Here is a 26,268-nt window from a genome sequence, read left to right as displayed (position 1 = left end):
GGCTGGGGAACAGTTTTACAGAAATTGAGGTGCCATAGATGACATGTAAATGTGCCATCTCAGAGGTGAGGAGGATTGCACAGTGGGACTGCATGCATGAAAAAACATATTGATGAGAAGTCAAGTTCTGATTTTATTAGAGTTCCCTTGTATATAAAGATTTTCTTTTTGTGCTTTCAATATTTTCTGTTTATCTTTTAACATTTGAACCATGTGTCTGAGTGAGGATCTCTTTGCATTTACCCTACAGTGATTTATTGAGCTTCTGAAATGAGTAAGTTGTTTTCTGTCAAATTAAGTAGTTCTCAACCATTATTTCTTAAAATATGTTTTCTGATACTTTCTTTCTCTCCTCTCTTTCTGGTGCTCCCATTATACATATGTTGGTGTTTTTAATTGTGTCCCATATTTCTCTAAGTGTGTGTTCATTTTTCTTGATTCTTTTTTCCTCTCAGTTTTTTCAGATGGTATAAACTCTGTAGATCTACCATCAAGTTTGCTAGTTAATTATTCTGGGAGTTCAGATTTACCATTGAGAAACTTTAATGACAGTTTCATTTTGGTTATTATATTTTCCAAATCCAGAATTTCTATTTTGTTCCTTTAAAAAAACAATTTCTACCTTTTTAATAGATATTCTCTATTTAAAGAGATGCTATCAACATACCTTCTTTACTGCCTTAAGCATGCTTTCCTTTAATTTTAAGAATAATATTTAAACTATTTGAAAATATTTACCTGCTAAGTCCAACATCTGAACCCTTTCAGTAACAGTTTCTGTCGCCTACATTTCTTTTTTTTTCTGTGTAAAGGTCACATTTTCCTGTTTCTTCTCATGTCTTATAATTTTCTTTTTTAAATTTCTTTTTTAATTGTTGTTCTATTACAATTGTCCCAATTTTTCCCCATTGCTCTCCACTGCCCCACCCCTCATGTCTCATAATTTTTGATAATATATTACATATAGTTTCCTATGACTACTGTTACGTGTTGAATTGTGTTCCTCCACACCCCAATTTATATGTCGAAGTTCTAATCCCTAGTATATAGATTGCGGCTTTATTTGAAAATAGGGTCATTGCAAATGTAACTGAGTTAAATTAGGTCATGACAATGGGCCTTAGTCCAGTATGACTGATGTCTTTGCAAAAAGAAAATTTGGACACAGAGACAGACATGCAGGGAGAACACTACATGAAAATGAAGCAGAAATCAAAATGATGCTTTTACAAGCCAAAGAACACGGAAGTTTGCCATCTAACTGTTGCCGGTGGAAATGAGGCCCTTTCACGGAGCTGCAAGGAAAGCATTCCAGGAACCCAGACGTGGGAAGCTGTAGTGTAGTGAGGTTTATTGAAGTTTAAGTAAACACAAAGTGCTGTCTCAGTTCAGTTCCATGTCTCTTCATTTGTCCTGCCATGATAAAAGTTCAGCCTTGTCTTCACTGGGCCCAGAAATAGGACCAGTGTCCAGACATTTTGTGCCACTGGTTCAGTCCACGTCTCTGTTCCCATCAGGCTAGCTTAGCCTCTGTTGTCTGCTGCACTCTGGCTGGTGCTGTGCCCAGACCCTCACTTGGAGCCCACACAGTTGTTTACAGAGAGAACATGCAAGCGAACAAGGCGAGCATGTGTTACCGAGAGAGAGAAGAGAGGATAGGAAAGAGAGAGAGGGTGGAAGAGCTCCCTTTTTAAACTGGGATTATATTATCTCAAGTTTAGGAAGGACCAGGCACCCTTTCAAACTAACCTCTCAATTTTCCAGTCCTTCCCAGGCTTGTGTTGGGCTCGCCCCCTAACCAATTCATTTCCTAGATCTTTTGGGCTTTTGTGTCCCTTATCTAATTCAATCCATTTCCTAGGCTAGACATTCCTCCTTATGGTCACCACTTTAGCTCCTACTGAGCATGCCGCAAAATAGAAGCACCTCCCCTTGCATCATCCTGGCTTCTGCCTGGCATGTGCCCAGCAGAGAATTTTCCCCTTTATTGTTCTCCTCCTCCCCCTCAGTGATCAGTTGGAGAAGACCAGTGGTTCCTTGGGGAGTGTGTGAAGCTGCAGCTTCCTCGTGAAGCAAGGCCAATATTGGGTTCAGCTTCCCAGTTCATTAGGCTTCTTAATGTCAGATTGATTCCCTTTTCTCTTTTTCGTTGTTAATATCTAACTACCTATGCTAACAAAACCATCAGAAGCTGAGGAAGAGGAATGAACAGGTTTTTTCTCACAGCCGTCAGAAGGAAACAAACTTGCTCACACCTTGATCTTGCACTTCTAGACTAGAACTGTGAGACAATACTCTTCTCTTATTTAAGCTTCCTAATTTTTGATGCTTTTTTATAGCAACAATAGGAAGTTAATAAAACTGCTATAATAAATTATCACAAACATGGTCACTTAAAACAAAACAATTTTTTTTCTCTTTTTGTTCTGGTTGCAGGAAATCTAAAATCATCTTCATTGGCTCTACTCATGGTCTTGGCAAGGTTGATTCCTTCTGGAGTCCCTAGGTGGCAACCCATTTCCTTGCCTTTTCTAGCTTCTGAAGGTCACCTCGATTCCTTGGCTCATGACTCACTTGTTGAAATATTCCAACCTGTGCTTCCATCACCATATTTTCTTCTTTTTCTTAAAAGGACACTTATGATTATACATAGTGCCTACCCAGGTAATCCAGGATAACTCACATCGAGATCCTTAAATTAATCATATGTCCAAAGTGCCTTTTGCCCAATAAAGTCACATTTTTAGATTCCAGGTATTCAGGCCTGAATATCTTTTGAGGCCATTATCCAGGCTATCATAATATGTCATAGCAATGCTGGATATCCATTCCCCACCCCCTCTAGGGCTTGTTGTCATTGTTTGCTTATTGATTCATTTAGTGACTTGACTATTTTAGGTAAGTCCATTTTCCCCACAATGTTCAGTCTATGATGTTGTTACTCCAAGGACACAGTATTGCATATGTGCCCAGACATCCTGGTATAGTCATGATTTTAGCAAGGCTCTCTGACAGTCTTTTTTCCTCATGCCCACATTAAGCTACCTGCTTCCACTAAGTGCTGGCTGATTGTTCTGTTGTTTACAATAATACTCCGGGGCATAAATTGCTTCAAGGTCTGATCCAATTAGACTTAAGCCCCTTTGTGGAGATAGTCTTTGAGGCATATTCTAACCCCTTGTTATTCCTTTTCCTGATCTCTGTTAAATTTCTGGCTAGTTGTCTATAATTTAACTTGTTGTTCTCACTGAGCTATCAATCTTCTATTAATTTTTACTACCAAAATATCCATTATTTTTAATAGCACACTTAACTTGAACCTCTCAATGCTCTGTTCCAAATAAAGTCTTCCCCAAGGAAGAGTTCCTTGTTCCTTCAGCTGCTACTTTACCTGGACACAACTGCTGTGCCACTGTTTTGGAGCTGTGAGAAAGGGCAGTGACTTGCTTGTCTCAGAGTGACATCTTAGCTTTAAGAACAGTGTGTTGGGTAGGGGCAATAACCTCTAGTACTGGTTTGCCTTTCCCAGAATGAAACCACCGCTCTAAGAGTGAGGTGAAGTAAGAGCAATAGAGACCCAGTATTCTCAATCTATTATGCCTGGGGTAGAGCTTCAGCGCTATGAATGGGGGGTGAGATAAAACGTAGCCCCAAACCTCTCAGCTCCTCTTGCTTGCAATAGATCTTCTGTAAAACAATGCTGGGGAGATGAGAAATGTTGGCAGTCAGCCCCTCCCAAGAAGATGTTACAGAGCGGGGGTGTCCAAAAATCCCCAGAGCCTGTGGTTTGGGGGATGGGAAAAGGAAACAGCTTTTAAGATGCCTTCACATGCCTGTGGCTAGTGGCTAGTGGCCAGTATCTTTGTTACACAAATGGCTTTGATACTTCCAAGGCCCCAAGAAGGGGTTTTTGTACCAAGGAATGATCCAAGGTTCTGTGAATGGTCAGAACTGGTTACCACATCCAGTGCATCAGAGGACGCAGTCAGGGGTTTAATAATGGGCAGCAGACATTTTAGCGAGGTTCTCCATGTGGTTTTGAGAAGGAGACTCTACATGCGGTTTTAAGAAGAGGAGATCTCCATGCAGCTTTGAGAGGAGGAAAGGAGATCCACACAGTTTGCAAGGAGGGCAGAGGAGAACTCCATGCGCCTTTGAAAGGGCAAAGGAAAAACCATGTGTGATCCAGTGCAACATGGCACATGTTTTCCTGGACTGTTATACAGAGGCTGATGACATCGTACCCCAGATCCTGAAGGAGACAGCTGACAGATAAGGGATGGGGAACTTCTGGGCATGTTTTTGGCTTCTAGCTTTTTGGGGAGCAAGGGAAGTGCTGGGTCCCGTGGGAGAACAGGGCTCTGAACTGAAGTGCCTCACTGTCCTCCCCAGGTTGGAATATTGTAAATAAAGACTTGTTTTCCTCAACATTAGTTATTGGGTTTTACACCAAGACACCACGTGAAAGAACCTGCTTTCGCTCTGTTACGAAGATACTGTAGCCTATACTGGGAGCTGTGGGGAAAGGGTGTCTTGTGTTCTCAGCTGCATCCACACAGAGTAGAGCTCCCATCATGCTGAGGTCAGGGTGGGGGGTGAATTATGGTTTTGATGCAACAGACTCTTTCTGTTCCTATGGAGATTTAGTAGCTTTTTCTGAATACATATTTTTTGAATACCCTTTTTAGTTTCTGGATACAATGTTCAGTCTTAGGACAATTTCCAGAGACTTTGATTTTTAAAAAATAATTTTCACTAGTTATGATTATTTTGCTAGGGAGAGTATCTATGGATCTACTCACCCTGCCATTCTGGAATTCACAGCCTCTCATTCCACTTACTAGCACAATAGAATAGGCTTAGAGAGAAGATAACCAAAAGTTGAGCTTTTCTTTGAAATGTATTGACTTTCTCCATTGAAAAATTAAGTGACCATCTTGTCCTTAGCCCAACCATGCCACAAATGTAACTAATCAAATATGTTTCCCCATCATAAAACAATCATATATTTTGAGAGTATCAATGATGAAAAACAGGAATGCCATGTATTTTCTTTAATCAAATATTATGTGCTTAGAGGTTTTATCCAAAATAAACAAAGACTAAAGCTGTCTCTTCTAAATTTCTGACTCTTTATGAAAACTCTATTAGTATTTGTTTTTACAATGTCTAATATTATGGGTATAACATATCTATTGAGGATATCATAATTATGAGAAGTGCTACTATTTTTCACCAATGAAAATAATGAACAAACTATTTAAATATCCACCATCTTAGGGCCTATTATCAAGTGGGAGATCCTGGAGATGTAGATTTGTACAGCTCAATCAGGAATGGGAAAAGGTAAAAGAAGTCAGATTTCAAATGTTGTTCCTGACATTCTAACAGCCTGATATTGTGGGGAGCTCTAGAGCATAAACCCTACTGCAGTTTGTCTCATTCTTTGACAGCTGTCAGTACATATTTCCTAAGAGATATTTGAACTTGGGCAACATTTTTTACTGTTATTCTTTTACATTTACAACAAACCTAACACCAAAGATATCTACCTTTGTTTGAAACTCAGTATCAGCAGAAGTAGTTGACATGAAATCAGAACTTATAAAATCATCAACATTTATGATTATGGGATAATGAATTTAGCTTTGCAGCTCATTCCAGTCAGAATCATGATATTTCCTGCTCTGTATATCTGCTAAGTTACTGATTCCAAAGGCAGATTTGTCAAAGCAGTTCTGAAATTACTTTTAAGGCAATTGTGTCTACATAGCAATAAGATTATTGTATGAAGAACATGCTATTTAAAAAGAATATCAATAAAGGATAAATTATCCAACTTAAAAACAGCCACAGTATTTGAGCAGACGTCATAAAAGATATATAAATGATCAATAAATACATAAAAAGGTGTTCTACATCAGGGGTCAACAAAATATGGCCCAAGAACCAAATTCAGCTTGCCACTTACTTTTGTAAATAAAGTTTTATTGGACCACAGCAATGTTCACTTATTTATGTAATATCAGTGGCTTCTTTCATGCAAAAATGGCAGAGTTGAGTAGTTACAACAAACTGAATGGCCCACAAAGCCAAAAATATTTACTATTTGACCCTCTGTTCTGCATCATTAGTTATCATGAAAATGCAGATTAGTGAAGAGATGTAGAAAAATTGTCTAATTTAGAATCAGTTTAAGGCCATGTTCATTTTGAAGGGCTCACCTTGATCTGATGTTGGCATTACAGGAGGAAGGACAGCCCTATGCAGTTACTCATCCTGAGGGCCAGTTTCTTCCTCTGAGGGAAAGCTAGGCCAGGTGAGATGCTACTAGGAATATTTCAGGAGCCTTGTTTTCTCTTGGTGTGCCCAGATCCCAACCAGGGCCCCCAGGTCTGCCTGAGGCATACCTCAATAAAAACAAGCAAACATTTCAGAGGGGATCTCAACAAAATTTTTACATCTGAAGAAATCATTGGCTCAGGAAGAATCAGCCACTTATTTCAGTGCTATGATTGGCACAATGGTTGCTGAACACACTATTAAGAAGCTGTAGAAAATTGTTCAGTGTAGCCTTGGCTGGGTTGCTCAGTTGGTTGGAGTGTCATCTTGTATACCAAAAGGTTGCAGGTTTGATCTCTGGTCAGAGCACATGTCTAAGTTGTAGGTTGGATCCCTGGTCAGAGTGCATATGAGAGGCAACCAATTGACGTTTCTCTCTCACCTCGATGTGTGTGTGTCTTTCTCTTCTCTCTCTCTCTTTCTCTCCCCTTTCTTCTCTCTCTCTAAAAAATCAATAAAACATATCCTGTGAGGATGAAAAAAAATGTTCAGTGTAACTTCTCTGAATGACCACAAAGGGGCAATGTTGCTTTGAAGAAGATTAAGGTTTGCACATACAGGTGTTAATCAAGTAGATAAACATTATCCTTTTTTAAAAATCTAGCAAATTATTACCTAATCCTTGATTCAATTTATAGCTATCAATCATGTATGTATGTATGTATGTATCCATTCATCTACATAAATAATGTCTGTATTTTTCTAATCTAATGGGTTTGCAACACATGACTTTGGAAGCCAACAATTCCTTGAATAATATATATTGTCTTTCAAGGTCAGGGCCACATTAGATTCTCTAATATAAATTTTTCATGTTTTTACCCATGCACAGTCCACTCTCCAGCCACACTAAGTTAATCTGTCCTCAGAATTCTCTTATCCCATTATTTTTACTGGGGAATCTAATGATTAAATGGAGTAAATCCCAATTCAAGCATGTCCTAGATCAGAACCCCTTTGACTGGGCCCAGAAGCACAGTTCATTACTCTTTTTTGTCACATGATATAGACACACAGTTCTCTTTAGTAGGTTTTATCTGACTGTACTTGAGTATTGCAACCAGGTTGACTGAAGATTAGGACTATGTCTCTTGCATGAATGAGACCCAAGTACTGCACAATTAGTAGGCACGTATTAGGTACTCAGTAAATATATATTAAACATATGCATTGATGAATGAATAAATGAAAAAGAAAAAACACATAAAAAATTTAACAAACATTTAAAAAATTCCCTGAGAGTACTGGAGTTGAATGAACTAGAATGAAGTTTGAGGAATGAGGACTTTTACTATTGTCTCCTGTTGGACTGCGATGGTGTTTTTCTTTGATTGAATTTGAGATGATATCAAATACAAACAACAAAATTTTCTTTGTGCTTCAAAAATGTGCTCCTTATTTCTTTTAACTTCTACTATTAACAATGTAGATCAATCCTACTTTTAGAACTGTTTTGGAATTTATCTTCAATTTATGTCTGTATACCCTGCTGTGCTAACAGAAAAGCCAAATTGATTCTTTATGTTTTGATATTTCATCCATGAAGATAAAGTATGAAGAATATATTAAATGTTTCTTCAAACTCACAATGAAAGCTATCAAAGTGCTGCTTTCCTGGATGGTCACGGCCCACGTCTTCTGATGTCTGCAGGATTTTTCAATCTTCTCTTATCTATTTGGCAATCAAAGCTCTTCCAAATAAATCATTCTGGTACTTGCCAATATCTTTTCCCCAGGTATATTTTTAGAAATGCTTAATTTATCTGATTTATACTTCAGAAGAAAAATTAAAAAATTAAAATTGATTTAGTTATATTCTATCATTTATTTGGGTTATATAACACATCTAAAAGAGTGTAATAAAATTTTAAGTAACCATAAGCCATATATTCTCTATATTTTGATTTGTGACTTTAGCTTGTAACATTATGCCACTGTGTGTTCTCAATAGACTTCAGTTCATATTTGTAATAAAAAAAGAGATGCTTCTATATGTGTTAATCTTGTGGCTTCCTGAAATCCCTCTCTTCCTTACTGTAAAATAATTAATCTAAATTTACATATCAACTTGTCCTAGCTCATAACTTTTACATTCTAGGAGGTGTGATAAAAAGAAGGATTGGGAAAGATAAATTCTAATTCTTATATATGTAAAAGTAGGAGATTTTTCATACCTAATGAAAGTATTTTCAACAATCCTAAGTTAGGTCAAAATGAGGAAGTGCTTTCTTTGACAGAAGTAGCTTTAAATGAAACTATGTGTGAAAGGGTGGGGCCTCTTGAAAGAATTAAAGCAGGGGTGGATTTAAAGTCATAGTTCCAGCTGGCTGAGGAGACCATAAGACCACTTGAGTTGTCACTAACTTTGGTGCCAGGAAATGGACAAGATCCTGAGAGCATCATTTTTAATTCTATGCCTTCAACTAAGATGTGAGTTGTGGAGGAGAAACTCTGGGACATCATTTATCTGGGCAAGTGAGAAAATTGGGGCATGGACAAACCCATGCAAGTAGAAACTTTAAGAAGAAAACATAATTTGAGGGGCCTAATGACTTTTTATCTCTTTAAACAGGGGTGAGTGGCCAACAGAAGGGAAAAAGTGACCAACAGCAGGTGAAACAGAGCCCTCAATCTTTGGTATTACAAGAAGGAGAGACTTCAGTTCTGAACTGTACTTATGAGAACAATGCATTTAACTACTTCCCATGGTACCGACAATATCCTGGTAAAGGCCCTGAATTACTGATAGCCATACGTTCAGTTCAGAATAAAAGGGAAGATGGAAGATTTACAGTTTTCTTCAACAAAGATACCAACCACTTCTCACTGCACATCATGGCCTCCCAGCCTGGAGACTCAGCCACTTACTTCTGTGCAGCAAGCACACAATGCTCTACAGGCACCTGCAGCCTGTACCCTAACCTGCAGCTGGGGCTACAGCCAAACCCTGCTATATAGATGAAATAGTCACACATAAACAAACAAAAATCTGGCCATAAAATAGTTTTAATACATGTAAAAGGACTGAAATTAAACAGAACTTATTCTCTGACCTAAATGGAATTGATTTAGAAAATCAATTTAGAAAATCAATTGCAGAAAGATGTCTAAAACCTGCCAAATATTTGGAATTTAAGCACTAAACTTTAAAATAATCCATAGGTCAAAGAAGCAATTACAGTAGCTACTAGAAAATATCTTTGAAAAAAATGTAATGAAAACACATACATATAGATTTATATGAGATGCCACTAAAATAGTACATAGAAAAAACGTATCATATAAAATACCTATGTTATTAAAGAAGAAAAGTTAAAAAGAACAATGATCAAAGCTTTCAAGAAAAGAAGATAGATAAATAAAAACAAATTAAACCCAATGTAATCTAAAAGAACGAAATAATAAAAAGTCAAATTGGTGAAATGCAAAACAATAATAGACAATAAGTTAAAAAGATAATTTTCTTAAAATTATTAATAAAATTGATATGTATCAAGGGAAAAAGAGAAAGAAAACATAAATTATAAATATAAGGAATGGCTCCAGCCAGTGTGGCTCAGCTGATTGAAGCATTGCCCTGTGCACCAAAAAGCTGTGGCTTTTGTCCCAGGGTGGGGTGTGTATGGAATCTGCTGATCAATTTTTCCCTCTCACATCAGTGTCTGTCTCTCTCCCCTCCCCCAACCTCTAAAAGGATTTAAAAAATCAAAATGTCTTTGGGTGAGGATAAAAATAAGAAAATAAATAAATAAAATATAAGGAATGAAAAAACCTGTACTACAGATTCTCCAACATTTAAACTAAAATAAAACTATATCATTAACAATTTTATGCCACCTAGTAAGGGTACAGAAATAGACCCACACAAATGGGAAAACTGATTTTTTTAAAACAAAGGTGCAAAGGCAATTCAATAAAGGAAAGAGAGTCTAATTAACAAATGGTGTGTGGAAACTGGTTATTTATAGGCAAATAATTTAACTTTGCTCTAAACTCACAACTTATACAAAAAAATTGAAGAGAGTCTCAAAATGGATCACTCATCCAAGTGTAAAATGTAAATCTATAAATATTTTAGAAAAAAATATGAGAAAATCTCCATTAGATGAAGATATTTTTGACATGACACCAAAAAATATAACCCATAAAAAAACAAAAATAACTTAAAGTTCAGCAAAATTTAAAAACCTGCTAAGAGAATAAAAAAGATGAACCACAAATAGTCAGGAAATATTTACAAAATAAATTTCCATCAAAGGACTGGTATTCAGAATATAAAGAACTGCCTAAACTCAACAGAAAGAAAACTAACAAAGCCTTTTAAAAATGGTCAAAAGACTCACAGAGACCTTCACCAAAGAGGGTACGAGATAGGAAAATAAGCGTATAAATAAACACATGAACAGATGTTTAACATCATTAACCAGTAGGGAAATGCAAGTTAAAGCCACAGTGAGACACTGCTCCACATCTACCAGAATGGCTAAAATAAAAAGTTATTGATAATGCCAAGTCCTGACTAGGATGCAGAGAAATAGAATTGCTTGTACATTGCTGGTAGGTGAGTGGTACAGCCACTCTGGAAAACAGCTCATTAGTTTCACATAAAGTTGAAATTTCACTTACCTTACACCTCAGCAATCACACTCCTGGGTTCTTATGCTAGAGCAGTGATTTTCAACCCATGTGCTACCAGAATGTTTAAAACACAGAATACCTGATGATTTAGTCAGGGGCACTGACCTCTTTTCCCTTAGGTTGTCAAATAAAAACAAAATGACAACAGTTAACACAACAATAGCCATCTGGTGTGAAGGATTAAAAATTGTACCTATTTTTGTCATATTGCCAAAAATATATTCATGTGGTGTGCTGTACAATTTTAATAATTAGTTCACATGTGCCATGAAATGAAAAATATTGAAAATCATTGTGCTAGAGAAATGAAAAACATGTCCATAAAAAAATCTGTACATGAATTTTCCTGGCACATATGTTTGTGGTGGCCAAAACCTGGGAACCACCCAAACACTCTTCACTGGGTGAATGGATAAATACACTGTGGTACATTCATATAATGGAATACTATTTAGTAATAAAAATGAATGGAATATTAATACATGCAACAACCTGGATGGCTCTCAAAGACATTATGTTGACTAAAAAAAAAATCAATTTTAGAAGGTTACATAGCTATTATTCCACTTATTAGATTATTATGATTCCATACATAATGTATGAGTTCAATATTGTCTAAAGGTCAAAATTATAGCAATGGAAAAGAGGCCAGGGGTTGCCAGAGGTTACCAGTGGTTGCAGGAACAGGAAAATTGAGCAAAAGGGGTTTCTTTAGAGTGATGAAAGTTTTGTATCTTGATTATAGTGGTAATGACACAACCTATACATGTGAAAAATTTCATAGAGTTATCAATGGAAAAAGTACATGTAAAAACTGGTGAGTCAGAGTAATATCTGCAGTTTAATAGTATTGTATCAATTTCCTGGTTTTGATCATTCTATTATGATCATTGGGTGTTATTAGTGAGAAATCTGCAATGTTTTTGCAACTCCTATATGAGTCAAAAATTATTTCAAAATAAAAAGTAAGCATGTGAGACAACCAGATTCAGAAACAATGTCGATTGGAGTGTAAACAAGCAACCACTTCAGCAGTTTCTCATAAAATTAAACATACATCTACCACAACCCAACAATTCTATTTCTAAGCATTTACTGAAGGGAAATGAAAACATATGTTCACAAAAAGACTTGCAGAAAATGGTCATAGCAGCTTTATCTATAATAGCAATTAGCTAGAGAAAATCTTCACCAATAACAAATTAAATAAATTGCATTGTACATATACAATGAAATATCAGTCAGCTATAAAATGGACAGAACCACTGACACCCATAACAACATGAATAAGCCTCAATAACATAATGCTTAGCAAGATTTCAGATATAAGTCATATTGCTTGATTTCATTTTTATGAAATTCTAAAATAGGCTGACTAATCCATAGCGAAATAATCTAGAACAATGGTTACCTCTGTGAGCTGGGCATTCGGGGGGGGGGGGGGCGGTGAGCACAGAGGATATCGGTGAAGAAAATATTCAATAACTTGCTAGGGGTTTGGCTAATAAATCTGCAATTTTCTAACCCTATACTTTTGACCCACTTATTATTACACTGTATAATTATACTTTAATAAAAAATTAGGTACAAAAATTAATTAAACAGGAACAAAAAGAAATCAATACATGGTGAAATTCGATGTTGACTATTTTTGATGAGTTGTAAAATAGACCAATACTTGATAATATCTATAATAGAAAAATTAGAAAATACTTAATGTAGTAGGCTGAATAATGTCCCTCAAAGATATCCATGTCATAATCTCTGAAATATGTGAATCTATTGTTTTATACAGCAAAAGGAACTTTACAGATGTGATTATTTAAGGATCCTGAGATGGGGAGATTATTCTGGATTACCCAGGTTGGCCTAATGTAATCAGAAGGGTGCTTATAAAGTGAAGCAGTACATACAGTCAGAGGTGAGAAGGCAATATGATAACAGAACCAGAATGAGAAAAGGCCATGTGATGTGGGAACTAGGACAGACTGTAGAAACTGGAAAAGGCAAGAAAACAAATTATTCCCTACAGCCTCCAGAGAAAACTCAGACCAGCTGGCACCTTCATTTTAGCCCAGTGAAACTGATTTTGGACTTCAGAACTTCAGGACTGTAAGAGAATAAATTTGTATTGTTTTAAACCACCAAGTTTGTGGTAATTTGTCAGAAAACTAATAAAAATAATTGTAAGAAAGATGAAAAAGCAGACGTATCTAGAAATACAGTAGAAATTAAAAATTTTTAAAGAAAAAGTCATTAACACTTGAACCAATAAATTTTGAAAACTTTAAGAGACCATTTAATGGAAAAATATATGTTACTAAAAGTAACTCAAGAAGAAATAGTAAAACTATGTTACAGAATGGGGGTCTCCAAAAATCCCCAGAGCCTATGGGTTGGGGGATGGGGAAAAGGGAACAGCTTTTAAGATGCCTTTGCATCACTATGGCTGGTAGCTAGTTTCTTATTTATGCAAATAGATTTGGTTCTTCCAAATCCCCAAGGAAATGGGAGGGGTTTTGACCATGGAATGGTGCGGAAAGAGCATACAGAGCCTGTGCAAGGTTCTGTGAATGGTCAGAACTGGTTACCATGCCCACTGCATCACAAGACGCAGTCAGGGATTTAAAAATAGGTGGCAACCATTTTAGAGAGGAAGAGAGATCCATGCAGTTTGCAAGGAGGGCAGAGGAGAACTCCATGCGGCTTAAAGAGTAAAGAGAGAACTCCATGCTGCTTTGATAGGGAGAATACCATGTGGCTTTGAAAGGGCAAAGCACATGTTTTCCTGGACTATTATACGGAGGCTGATGACATCGTACCTCAGATCCTGAAGAAGACGGCTGACAGATAAGGGATGGGGAACTTCTGGGCATGTTTTTTGCTTCTAGCATTTTGAGGAGCAAGGGAAGTGCTGGGTCCCGTGGGAGAACAGGGCTCTGAGCTGAAGTGCTCACTGCCCTCCCCAGGTTGGAATACTGTAAATAAAAACCCATTTTCCTCAACACTAGGTGTTGGGTTTTACACCAAGGTGCCATGTGAAAGAACCCCCTTTCTCTTTGTAATAGTTTTGGTGACCCTAGATGGGACTAATGGAACCTGTAGCCAGGTTTACTCTTAACAAATAGATATACAATCATTAAACTAATTTTATAATTAGAAATAAGAATTCCTAGAGAATTAGTAATAGAAGGGAAATTTATTTTTAAATTTTTGTATACTTATTTATTTTTAGAGAGGGGGTAAGGGAGGGAGAAAGAGAGGGAGAGAATCATCGATGTGAGAGAGAAATATCCATCAGTTGCCTCTTGTACACACCCTGACCAAGCGCCTAACCTGTAACATAACTGTGTGCCTTAATGGAGAATCAAACTGGTGCCCCCTAGGCCCGGGGGATGATGCCCAACTGAGCCGCACCAGTCAGGGAAGAGGGGAAATTTTTAACCTGTGTTTGTGTCCCACTACAAAATTAAAAGTAAGGTATATAGTGGGAGGTATTGTGAACCATATAACCAAAAAAAAAAAAAAAAAAAAAAGGAAATATTCGCAAATCATATTTCTGATAAAATGTTAATATTCAAAATATAAAGAACTCAGATCTTAATAGAAAAAATATGATTTAAAAATGAGCAGAGGATCTGAATAGACATTTTTTTTAAAAAAGCCATAAAGTGGCTAACAGATACATGGAAAGATATCTCAAAAGATACCTATACTGCCATGTTTATTGCAGCATTATTTACATTAGCCGAGATGTGGAAACAACCTAAATGTTTATCAATGGATGACTAGATAAAGAAAACGTGGTGTATATGGAATATTACTCACCCATAAGAAGAAGGAAATCCTGCCATTTTTGATTACATGGATGGACCTTGAGGGCATTATGCTAAATGAAATGTCAGACAGAGAAAGACAAATACTATATGATCTCACTTAAATGTAAAATCTAAAAAATAAAAACAAAACACACATATACAGAGAACAGATTGGGTATTGGGTAGCCAGGTGAAATAGGTGATGGTGGTAAAAAAAAGTACAAATTTCCAGCTATAAGGTAAGTTCTGGGGTTATAATGTATAGCATGGGGGCTATAGTTAAAAAGTTATGCTCTCAAAGTTTGTTTTGCTTCCTTTTTTCTAGTAGTTTGAAAAGTTGGATAAGAAACTGGAAACAGTATGTATATTTGATTGAAATAGCTTCATTGGGTTAAAATATACAAGATGAAAATATAATGCCAAGGTTGGAATGTGTGGTCAGCATCAGAGAATAGCCATTTTTAAGATGTAAGCGTTAGAAAGAATAGAAAAGATATGGGAAACTTAATAGTGATTCTGAGGCTTCATAAAGTATAGAACCACAGGAACCAAGGAGAATCTGAGTATAGTTTGCCACAGAATAACTGAATTTTTCTCATTTGGGTTTCTTTAGGAGGTAATCAAACAAAAATAATATTTTTTAAATTTGATAATTTGAATACCCTCCTTTACTAGATGAATTTTCAGGATAACATAGAGAAGAATCATTATTCCTTCAATGTCCAGAGAACAAAATATTTTTATTTTGAAAAACATTTACATCATTAGGAGTTTGAGCATTTTGATACAGATTTTGTCTTCATGATAACTACAATAAGGATTGTAAAATTGTACCAAGCAGTACATGTGCATTCATGGCAACAACATAGCCAAATTTTTAAATTTAAGAGGACCCATGGAATTTCTCTTCCTAGAACTTCTAATAGATAAGCATAAAGTTACATCACAAATAAATATGATGTTACTGATGTTACAATTTTGTGTTTCAATATGCACTGGAGAGATTATAGGAGTCAGAAACCTATTTTTATATCATTTCTCTGAGTGATGTTTGTTGTTAAGTTACCAGTTTTCCTGGTTTGGTGAGTAACATAGGAAGGAAAGGAGATGATCTGTTTGTTTCCTGTAGGGAAGCCAAGGAGGGGTGAGCACATTTCACCTTAGAATCAGATTGAAGGCAACAGGGTGATCAAAACATGAATAATTGCCATCACAGTCACACTTAGCAATAAATTTGTTTCAGATAAGCAACTCAGATCTATTAAATATTAACGTACTAAATTTAGAAATTTTAAGTCATAAATCTCTTTCCAATACTTCCTTCAGTTTAAGCTTTATGTTTTTCTTTTACCAGATTTAATCACTTATAATTAAATCACAAGTAAAGGTAAAACAATGTTTAAGACAGGCCAAATCTCCCAACCTGGGTATCAAAACCCGTTCAGACTTGACCTCCAGAATCCACATTTCAAAGGCAGCTGCTCTATGCAGCTGAGGGACTTTGAACCTGTACTGTCAGGAACACAGAGAAGGGCCATTTCAACAAGAGGAAAATCTTTTGTCATCCTGCTCCCCAGATGCTGTGGGCATTCATGGTTTCCACCACTTAGTTACAAATAATTGCAAACCAGGGCATCAGATACCTGTCAGCAACTGAGAGGTGAAATGGGAATAGAGAAGTAGACATCTCAACTAATTATAAACTCTCTTCCCTGTACCACCTTTTGATAAGTTATTTTGACCTTAGTAATCAAAGAAATGGCACTGTTTTAGAGGCCATGTCAATACTTTCTTTTCTAGTTGTCTATTTGCCTTTTGGTTCTTTTAGATGAATTCACACATTAAAACAATAAAACCAAATGGAAGATTTGACATTTACCATCATGCAACTGCTCACAAAAATTCAGCCAATAACTTCTGTGGTGTTGATATGTACTAAGTGCCTGCAGCCTATAGCTATCACGTTATGTGGGTGTGGTTTATTGCATTGTGTCACAGAGAGGTCTGGCATGCTTATCTTGACTTTATTTTACAAATAAAATAAAACACCCACCCATGGAATTTAACCAGTGAGACTGAACACGTTGGACCAATGGGATATAAAATGTGACATCAAGACAATTCTATGACACATGAACTAGTAAGTACAATTCTACTTGTGGAGACAACAGGACTGAATATCCTTATCATCTTCAGAGTCCAACTACTTAGTAAATAATAATTTTTGTTAGGGTTGCCTTTCACTGAGAAATCCAAAGATCTGAGAGTTGTTTTTTAAAAAAATTTTATTGGATTCTGGTTGGAGAAAAGTGCAAGTTAAATGAGTGACTGTAAGTAGATTACAAGGAAGGCTCACAGTCCATAATGAGTTCTATTGTACATGGACCCCCAAAGTTATTCTTCTGAAAACTATCAATGTATGTCAACTGGTTCAGTCTTCAGTTCCACTCAGCTCCAATCTTTAATACAAATTGCTTTTTCCATGCCCCCTTTCAGGTACTGCCCAACTTAATTACCAGCAAAAGACAAGTAAACAAAAGTCTAGAATGAGCGAGAGTCTTTTCTCATCTGTGCATAGGTCATGTGGTCGATGAATATAAGAAACTCTATTTCCTGTTTGGGGAAGTAGCATCAGAACCCAAGAACTATGTATATACGCACCACAGCTTGAAGCATAACAAGACACATTTGTGTAGGGGAACATGGTCCACATGCTGCTCTCCAGCCTGCTGTGGGTATGCGCAGCCTTCATCTTCTCTGGTAGGGATGGTTCCAAACATGAGTAAGAATGTTAAAGATGAAAGGATGGCACACAAGTCTGTGCTACTTAACATGAATTGGGGAGGAAAGAAGGATTAGAGAGAAACAAGCAGATTATGATTTCAATTTAATTTATCTTTCAGCCCTAAATTAGTCTAAATCTTACAATATTTTGTTTACTACATCAGCTCTGTTTTCTGATTTTTCCCATAGGATCTAGCATGGCCCAGAAATTTGCTCAAGGCAAACTAGCCACATTCATGCAAGGGACAGAGGTCACCATCAACTGCCAGTATGAAACAAGACAGAGCTCATACTATATTTTTTGGTATAAGCAGCTTACAAGTGGAGAGATGATCTTCCTTATTCATCAATATTCTCTTGGTGAGAATGCATGCAGTGGCCGCTATTCTATAAACTTACAGAAAGCAGCTAAAACCATCAGCTTCACCATTTCACCCTTACAGCTGGAAGATTCAGCAAAATATTTCTGTGCTTTCTAGGAAACACAGTGTTTAAAGTAATGGTAAAAGCTTAACAAAAACCCCAGAACTCAGTAACAGAGTCCCCCCACTGCAGAAGCCAAGCTGAAATGCACACCTGCAGATTCCAGGCACAAAGTGGCAGTGACAATGGTTGCTTAATCTATGGTCTGGATCAGAAGATTTAATTCTAGGTAAAACCTCCTTCTATGATGTTTGAAAACAAGTGTCCACTGTAACTTTCTTCTAATACAGTCTCCATCCTAAAAAGATGCTGACATCACAAATCTGGGTCTTGTTATTTGGAATCATCATGAAAATAATTTCCTTAGCCCTTTCCTCTTAGGGGTTGTGTCAGTTAGGGCACAATCTGAGAAGCGGAACCACCATGAGTGATATAGAATAAGTAATTAATTATAAGGATGCAAACTCACGCAATTGCTGGAGCTGGTGGAGGAGTCTACACAAAGCTGTTGTCTTTGCATCCAGTAGTGAGCCTGAATTTACTATAAGTCAGCTAGAGTGACATGTGTAAAGGAAAGTTGAGTGTGGACAAAAGCATGGACCCACTATGACTTGTAAGGATATACTGTAACTCATGAGTACAGTCAGAACCCACAGAGAAAAACTAAAACTTGTCTGTCTCTCACCTCCTTCAATCTCATAGTGGTGGGTGGTCTTCAGGAAAAGTGACTGTCATTTGCCATCACGCTGCATGCATACTTGGCCCAAGACAAACAGAAGCTGTAGGAGGAGATCTGGCAGAGGTGGAGCTGTTATGAATCAACAACAAGATGAGCTTTCAAGATCAGCAAGAACATGTATGGGTTGCCACAGTGCCTTAAGCCCTGAACCAACCTGCAGAACGTAAAAAACATGACTGCTGTACCACTACCACATTTGGAATCTTGCATAAAAAAATCTCTTGCCAGCCCTAACCCAGAACAACACAGGGAAGCAAATTCTGAAAACTTTATTTTCAGACAGTTAAGTTGATTCAGCACAAGCAACCACAGTGCCCTATGAAAACCAAGCTAACCCTCTCCTGCAAAAAGAACACAAAGTTCATCTCTCTCTGGGTGATATACTTTCCTCCTCTAGCTGAGTTACACTCTCCTATTGATATCCTGTAGTTTAACTACTGAGATATAAAGACATACTGTATAAGGTCTCTTTTTTTTCCTTCTCTAAATTTTATTTATTTATTTATTTATTGTTTTTTTATTACATTTGTCCCACGATTTCCCCCTGGCTCCCCCTCCCCACCCAGCCCAATCCTTCTCCACCAGTCATTCGCCACCCCGTTGTCCATATCCATGGGTCATTTATACTATTCCTTGACTAGACCCTTCCCTTACTAATCCCCCTTCTGTCCCTCCCCCACCCCCTCAATAACTGTTAGTCTGCTCCTTGTTTACATGCCTCTAGTTCAATTTTGCTCTTTTGTTTGTGTTGTTCATTAGTTTCCTGTATTAGGTGATATCGTATGGTATTTGTTTTTCATTGCCTGGCTTATTTCGCTAAGCATAGTTCTCTCTAGTTCCATCCATGTTGTTGCAAATGGTAGGAGTTCCTTCTTTCTTTCTGCTGCATAGTATTCCATTATGTAAACGTGCCACCAGTTTTTGATCCCCTCATCTACAGATGGGCATTTAGGTTGTTTCTAGCACTTGGCTATTGTAAGTAGTGCTGCTATGAACATAGGGGTGCATAGATTTTCTTGAATTGGTGTTTCAAGATTCTTTGTGTATAATCCTAGCAATGGAATACTGGTTCAAAAGGCAGTTCTATGTTTAGTTTTTTGAGGAAATTCCAAACTGTTTTCCATAGTGGCTGCACCAGTCTGCATTCCCACCAACAGTGAACTAGGGTTCCCTTTTCTCCACATCCTTGCCAGCACTTGTTGTTTGTTAATTTGTTGATGATGGCCATTCTGATCGGTGTGAAGTGGTATCTCATTGTGGTTTTTATCTGCATCTCTCTGATGGCTAATGATGTTGAGCATTCTTTCATATGTCTATGGACTTTCTGTATGTCCTCTTTGGAGAAGTGTTTGTTCAAGTCCTTTGCCCATTTTTTAATAGGGCTGCCTGTCTTCTTGGTGTTGAGGCATGTGAGTTCTTTGTATATTTTGTAAATCACTCCCTTGTCTGAGGTATCCTTGGCAAATATTTTTTCCCATATGGTTGGTTCCCTTTTCATTTTGCTGATGTTTTCTCTTGCTGAGCAGAAACTGCTTAGTTTGATGTAGTCCCATTTGTTTATTTTTTCCTTTCTTTCCCTTGCCTTAGGAGATGTATCAGTGAAAATATTGCTACATGGGATATCTGAAAATTTTCTGTCTATGTTTTCCTCTAGTACTTTTATGGTGTCACGGCTTACATTTAAGTCTTTGATCCATCTTGACTTTATTCTGGTGCGTGGTGTAAGTTGGCCATCTAGTTTCTTTTTTTTGCATGTCCCTGTCCAATTCTCCCAACACCATTTGTTGAAGAGGCTCTTCTCACTTCATTTTATGTTCCTTTCTGCTTTGTTATGTTGAAAGATGCTCCCTCTATTCCCATTTTGCTGAGTGTTTTCATCATAAATTGGTGTTGTACTTTATCAAATGCTTTTTCTGCATCTATTGATATGATCATGTGATTTTTGTCTTTCATTTTGTTTATGTGGTGTATTACACTTATTGCTTTGTGAATATTAAATCATTTTTGCATCCCTGGGATGAATCCCACTTGATCGTGTTGTATAATCTTTTAATGTGTTGCTGGATCCAATTTGCTGATATTTTGTTGAGGATTTTTAGCATCTATATTCATCAACGATATTGCCTGTAGTTTTGTTTTTTTGTTGTGTCTTGACCTGGTTTTGCAATTAGGGCTATACTGGCCTCATAGAAACAGTTTGGAAGTATTCCCTCTTCTTGGAATATTTTTGGAATAATTTGAGAAGGGTAGACATTAGTTCTTCCCTAAATGTTTTGTAAAATTCACCTGTGAAGCCATCCGGTCCAGGGCCTTTGTGTGCTGGGAGCTTTTTGATTACTGCTTCAATTTCATTAGTTGTTATCAGTCTATTCAGGCTTTTTGCTTCTTCTTGATTCAGTTTTGGAAGATTATGTTTCCAGAAATGTGTCCATTTCATCCAGGTTGTCAAATTTATTGCCATACAGTTGTTTGTAGTAATTTCTTACAAACCTTTGTATTCCCATTGTATTAGTTGTGATTTCTCCTCTGTTGTTTCTGATTTTGTTTATCTGGGTCCTCTCTCTTTTTTTCTGATTATCCTGGCTAAAGGCTTGTCAATTGTGTTTATCTTTTCAAAGACCAGCTCCTGGTTTTATTGATCTTTTGAATTGTTTGTTTAGTCTTTATGTCATTTAATTCTGATCTTGATGATTTCCATTCTTCTACTCACTCTAGGCTTTGTTTGTTGTTGTTGGTCTAGTTCTTGCCACTGTAGGGTTGGATTTTTTATTTGTAATTCTCCTATCCCTTTTAGGTAGGCCTGCATTGCTATGAACTTTCCTCTCAGGACTGCTTTTACTATGTCCCATAGGTTTTGAGCTGTTGTGTATTTATTATCATTTGTTTCCAGAAATTTTTGATTTCTTCCTTGATGTCATTGTTATTCCATTCATTATTTAATAGCATGTTATTCATTCTCCATGAATTTGAATGTCTTTGAGTTTTTTACTTGAGGTTGATTTCCAGTTTCAAACTATTGTGATCTGAGAAGATGCTTGATATAATTTCAATTTTCTTGAATTTGTTGAGGCTTGTTTTGTGTCCTACCATGTGGTTTATCTTTGAAAATGTCCCATGTGCACTTGAAAGCATGTATATTTTGCTTCTTTGGGGTGAAAGTTCTGTATATATCACCTAAGTCCATTTGATCTACAGTGTTGTTCAATGCCTCAATATCCTTGGTGTTTTTTTTTTAAGTATATTTTATTGATTATGTTGTTACAGTAGTTCCACTTCTTTTTCTCCTTTGCTCCCCTTTACCCCCCTTCCCTCCAGCAATCTTACCCCCATTACTTCATGTCCATGGGTCATGCATGTAAGTTCTTTGGCTTCACCCTTTCTTATACTATTCTTAACTTCCACCTGTCTATTTTGTAGCAACCAATCATGCTTCTTAATCCCAGCACCCTTTGCCTATTTCTCCCCTTCCCTCTCATAGCTGATAAACCTCCAAATGATCTCCATACCTATTATTCTGTTCCTATTCTGGTTTGCTTAGTTGGATTTTGTTTTTATTTTTTAGATTCAGTTGTTGACAATTGTGAGTTTGTTATCATTTTAATGTTCATAGTTTTGATCTTTTTCTTAAATAAGTCCCTTTAACATTTTATATAATAAGGGCTTGGTGATGATGAACTCCTTTAGCTTTACCTTGTCTGGGAAGCACTTTATCTGCCCTTCCATTTTAAATGATAGCCTTGCTGGATAGAGTAATCTTGGTTGTAGGTCCTTGCTTTTCATCACCTTGAATACTTCTTGCCAGTACCTTCTTGCCTGCAAAGTTTCTTTTGAGAAATCAGTTGATAGTGTTATAGGCACCCCTTTGTAGGTAACTCTCTGCTATCTCTTGTTGCTTTTAAGATTCTCTCTTTATCTTTCACCTTTGGCATTTTAATTATGGTGGGCCTTGGTGTGCCCTTCTTTGAATTTAGCTTGTTTGAAACTCTCTGTGCTTCCTGGACTTGTATATCTATTTCCTTCGCCAAATTTGGGAAGTTTTCCTTCATTATTTTCTCACATAAGCTTTCAATTCCTTGCTCTTCCTCTTCTCCTTCTGGCACCCCTATGATTCGGATCTTGCCACATTTAAAGTTGTCTCAGAGGTTCCGAAGCCACTCCTCACTTTTCCAATTCTTGTTTCCTCATTCTGTACTGATTGACTGTTTTTTTCTTCCTTATGTTCCAAATCATTGACTTGAACCCTGGTTTCCTTCCCTTCACCATTGGTTTTGTGTGGATTTTTCTTTGTTTCATTCACCATAGCCTTTACTTCTTCCCTTATGTGTTTGCCATACTCAAGCATATCTGTGAAGCCTGTGAGCATCTTTATCACCAGTGTTTTGAACTCTGTGTCTGTTAGGTTGGCTATCTCTTCATTTGTTAGGTTGACTGTCTCCTCATCACTTACTTCTCTCACTCTTACCTTGATCCATTCCCTCTTTTGGGCCATACTTCTCTGTCTCCTCATCCTGACAGGCTCCTGTGTTTGTTTCTCTGTGTCTTAGATAGACTTGCCGCTCCTGTTACGTTGTAAGTGGAAGAGGCTTAGGTATTCATCAGTATAGGGCGATCCATTTCACCACATTATGGTGCTGTACGTGAGGGAGGCGTCTGAGAGGGAACAATGCTGCTTTCTCACCACTTGCCCCTTTTCCAAGCACTCCCCCAACTTCTGGGTGTTTCTGTGGATGTTCTAGGATCGTGGAGGCCCTTTAAACAAGAAGACTCTGCTGAGAAACCGGCAGTTTCTTCCTCCACCCCATCCCCCACTGGTTTGAACAATCAGAAGCAATGAGGCTTTATTTTCCCTGGTGCTGAGACTGCAAGCTCTGTGGTCTGGCCTGGTGTTTGGAGTGCTCCCCAGGTGTCTCCCCTGACTTTTTGAATGTGTGACTTTGCTTTCTGCCAGCCTGTCGCTGCCACCGCTGCTGTTGCCGCCACACTGCATTCTCTCCGCTCCAGCTCTGCCCCTCCTACCTGTCTGCATAAGTATTTCTTCCTTATATCTTTGTTTGTTGGACTTCCATGCAGCTCAATTTTCTGGAACCTTTGCTTGTCTCTAGTTTTGAGGTAGCTGTATTCCTTCTTAGTTATGAAGGGAGATGCAGAGTGTCTGTCTAGGCTTCCAATTTGGCCAGAAGTTCCTTGGTGTTTCTTTGCTTTAAAGATCTGCCCATTGTTGACAATGGGGTGTAAAAGTCACCTACTATGAGTATGCTGTTGTCATCCTTCTTGTAGTCTTCCAAGATTTTCCTTATATATTTGGGTGCTCCTATGTTGGATGCCTATATTTTTACCAGGGTTACACCTTCTTGCTGGATTGTTCCCTTAAGTATTATGAAATGCCCTTCTTTGTCTCTTTTTATGGTCTTTGCTGTGCAATCTGTTTTGTCTGATATAAGTATTGCTACCCCAGCTTTGTTTTCATGTCCATTTGCTTGGAATACTTTTTTCCATCTCTTCCCTTTCAGTCTGTGTAGATATTTTGTTTTAAGGTGTGTCTCTTGCAGACAGCATATATGTGGGTCATGTTTTTTTATCCATTCTGCTGCCCTATGTCTTTTGATTGGCATATTTAATCCATTTACATTTAATGTTATTATTTACAGGTATTTATTCATTTCTCTTTGTACCTGTTTTCCTCTACCTCTCTTTTTTTCTTCTTCTTCTTAAAGCAGGCCCTTTAGCATCTCTTGCAATGCTGATTTGGCAGAGATGTATTCTTTTAGTCTTTCTTTGTCTGGGAAACTCCTTATTTCTCCTTCCATTTTGAAAGAGAGCCTTGTTGGGTAGAGTAGTCTTGGTTGTAGGCCTTTGTTTTTCATCACTTGAAATATTTTTGCCACTCCCTTCTGGCTTGTAAGGTTTCTATTGAGAAATAAGCTGATAGTTTTAACAGAGATCACTTGTATGTTATTTGCTGTTTTTCTTTTGCTGCCTTTAGGACTCTCTCTTTGTCTTTGAATGTTGCCATTTTAATTATGATATGCCTTGGTGTGGGCCTCTTTGGGTTCACCTTCATTGGGACCCTTTGTGCTCCTGTACTTGTGAGACGTTTTCTCTCCTCATGTTCAGGAAGTTTTCTGTCATTACTTTTTCAATCAGGTTTTCTATTCTTTTGCTTTTCTTCTTCTCATTCTGGTATCCCTGTGATATGGATATTATTACATTTTATGTTGTCCTGCAGATCTCTTAAATCCTCTTAATTCTTTTTCAGCCTTTTTTAATTTTGTTGCACTGTTGGGATTTTTTTCTACGTTGTCCTCTAACTCACTGATCAAATCCTGTGCTTCATTTAGCCTGCTTTTGAATGCTTCTACTGTGTTCTCCAGTTCAGAAATTGTATTCTTCATTTCTTCCTGTCTCTTATTGATAGTTTCTATGTCCTTTTTCATGCTGGTGTAGTTCTCAGTAAGTTCCTTGTAGCTTCTCTGGAGTTTTTTGTAGTTTCCCTGGAGTTTCTGTAGTTTCCCTGGAGTTCATTGTAGTTTTCCCTGAATTTGTTGAGTTCATTGTGGTTCCTCATTACCAGTGTTTTGAATTCTATGTCTGATCATTTGCTTGCCTCTATTTCATCTATCCCTCCTTCAGGAAATTCCTCCTTTCCTTTTGATGGGGTGTTGTTTCTCCTTCCCCCCATTTTAGGTGGCTCTTCTTGTTTTTTTCTGTTCTGAGATTGATCTGCTTTTATTTCCTGCCTTTGTGGTGTGACATTCTTGTATAGAGTAGCTGAGCTGCTGCCTTTGGCTGATGCCACTTGGAAGGGAGTGGTCTGCTTAAGAGATTTCTCCTGAAGCACTGGCGATGATCTGCAATAAGATCTATCCTACTGCTCCCCCAGCTCTTTCTCCAGAGCCAGCTCCCAAAACTTTTACAAAGCACCTCTAGTTCACTTTACCCTCCTTTGGCCCCAGCCCAGGGTGAGTGTACTCCCTCATGCAGGTTGGGGGTGGGCTGGCCATGGGCCAGCAGATTGTGCGCCAGGGTGGGTGGACCATGGGGTGCTTCTGTGTGCCAGCCCAGGGTGGTCTGCTGGTAGGGTGGTTTCATGCCAGTCTGGGCAGACCAGGGCGCTCCCACATGCATAACTTGGGGTGGGGTGTGGGGAGTGGGCAAGTGCGCTCCTGCGCATGCATTTCTCAAGAATCTCACCCAACCCCTAGCCCTTCCTCCCTGGTCTGCAAAAAACAATTAAAAGAAAAAAAGCTCACACATTCAACAAACAAACAAACAAACAAACAAACAAAAATGCTGCTCCTTGCCTCTCAGAGCCAGATTCCACCTGGCCCACTCCTGGCTCTGCCAGTGGACAGAGCCTCACTTTCCATCCCTGACTCCTCCCAGGGGAAACCTAGGGACACTAAAAAATCTTTGCGCACTGCCAGCCGCAGCTCAGGGAGCCAAGTTAGCCAGAACTCGCCTCTCTCCCCTTTCTCCTCCGTGATCCTCATCAGGCAGGTCGCTCTGAGAGTCTCCTCTGCTGTC

The sequence above is a fragment of the Furipterus horrens genome, unplaced genomic scaffold (assembly GCF_987537825.1).
Source record: "Furipterus horrens unplaced genomic scaffold, mFurHor1.1.pri manual_scaffold_3, whole genome shotgun sequence".
NCBI classification, from domain to species: domain Eukaryota; kingdom Metazoa; phylum Chordata; class Mammalia; order Chiroptera; family Furipteridae; genus Furipterus; species Furipterus horrens.
Note: the sequence above shows the minus strand (reverse complement) of the source record.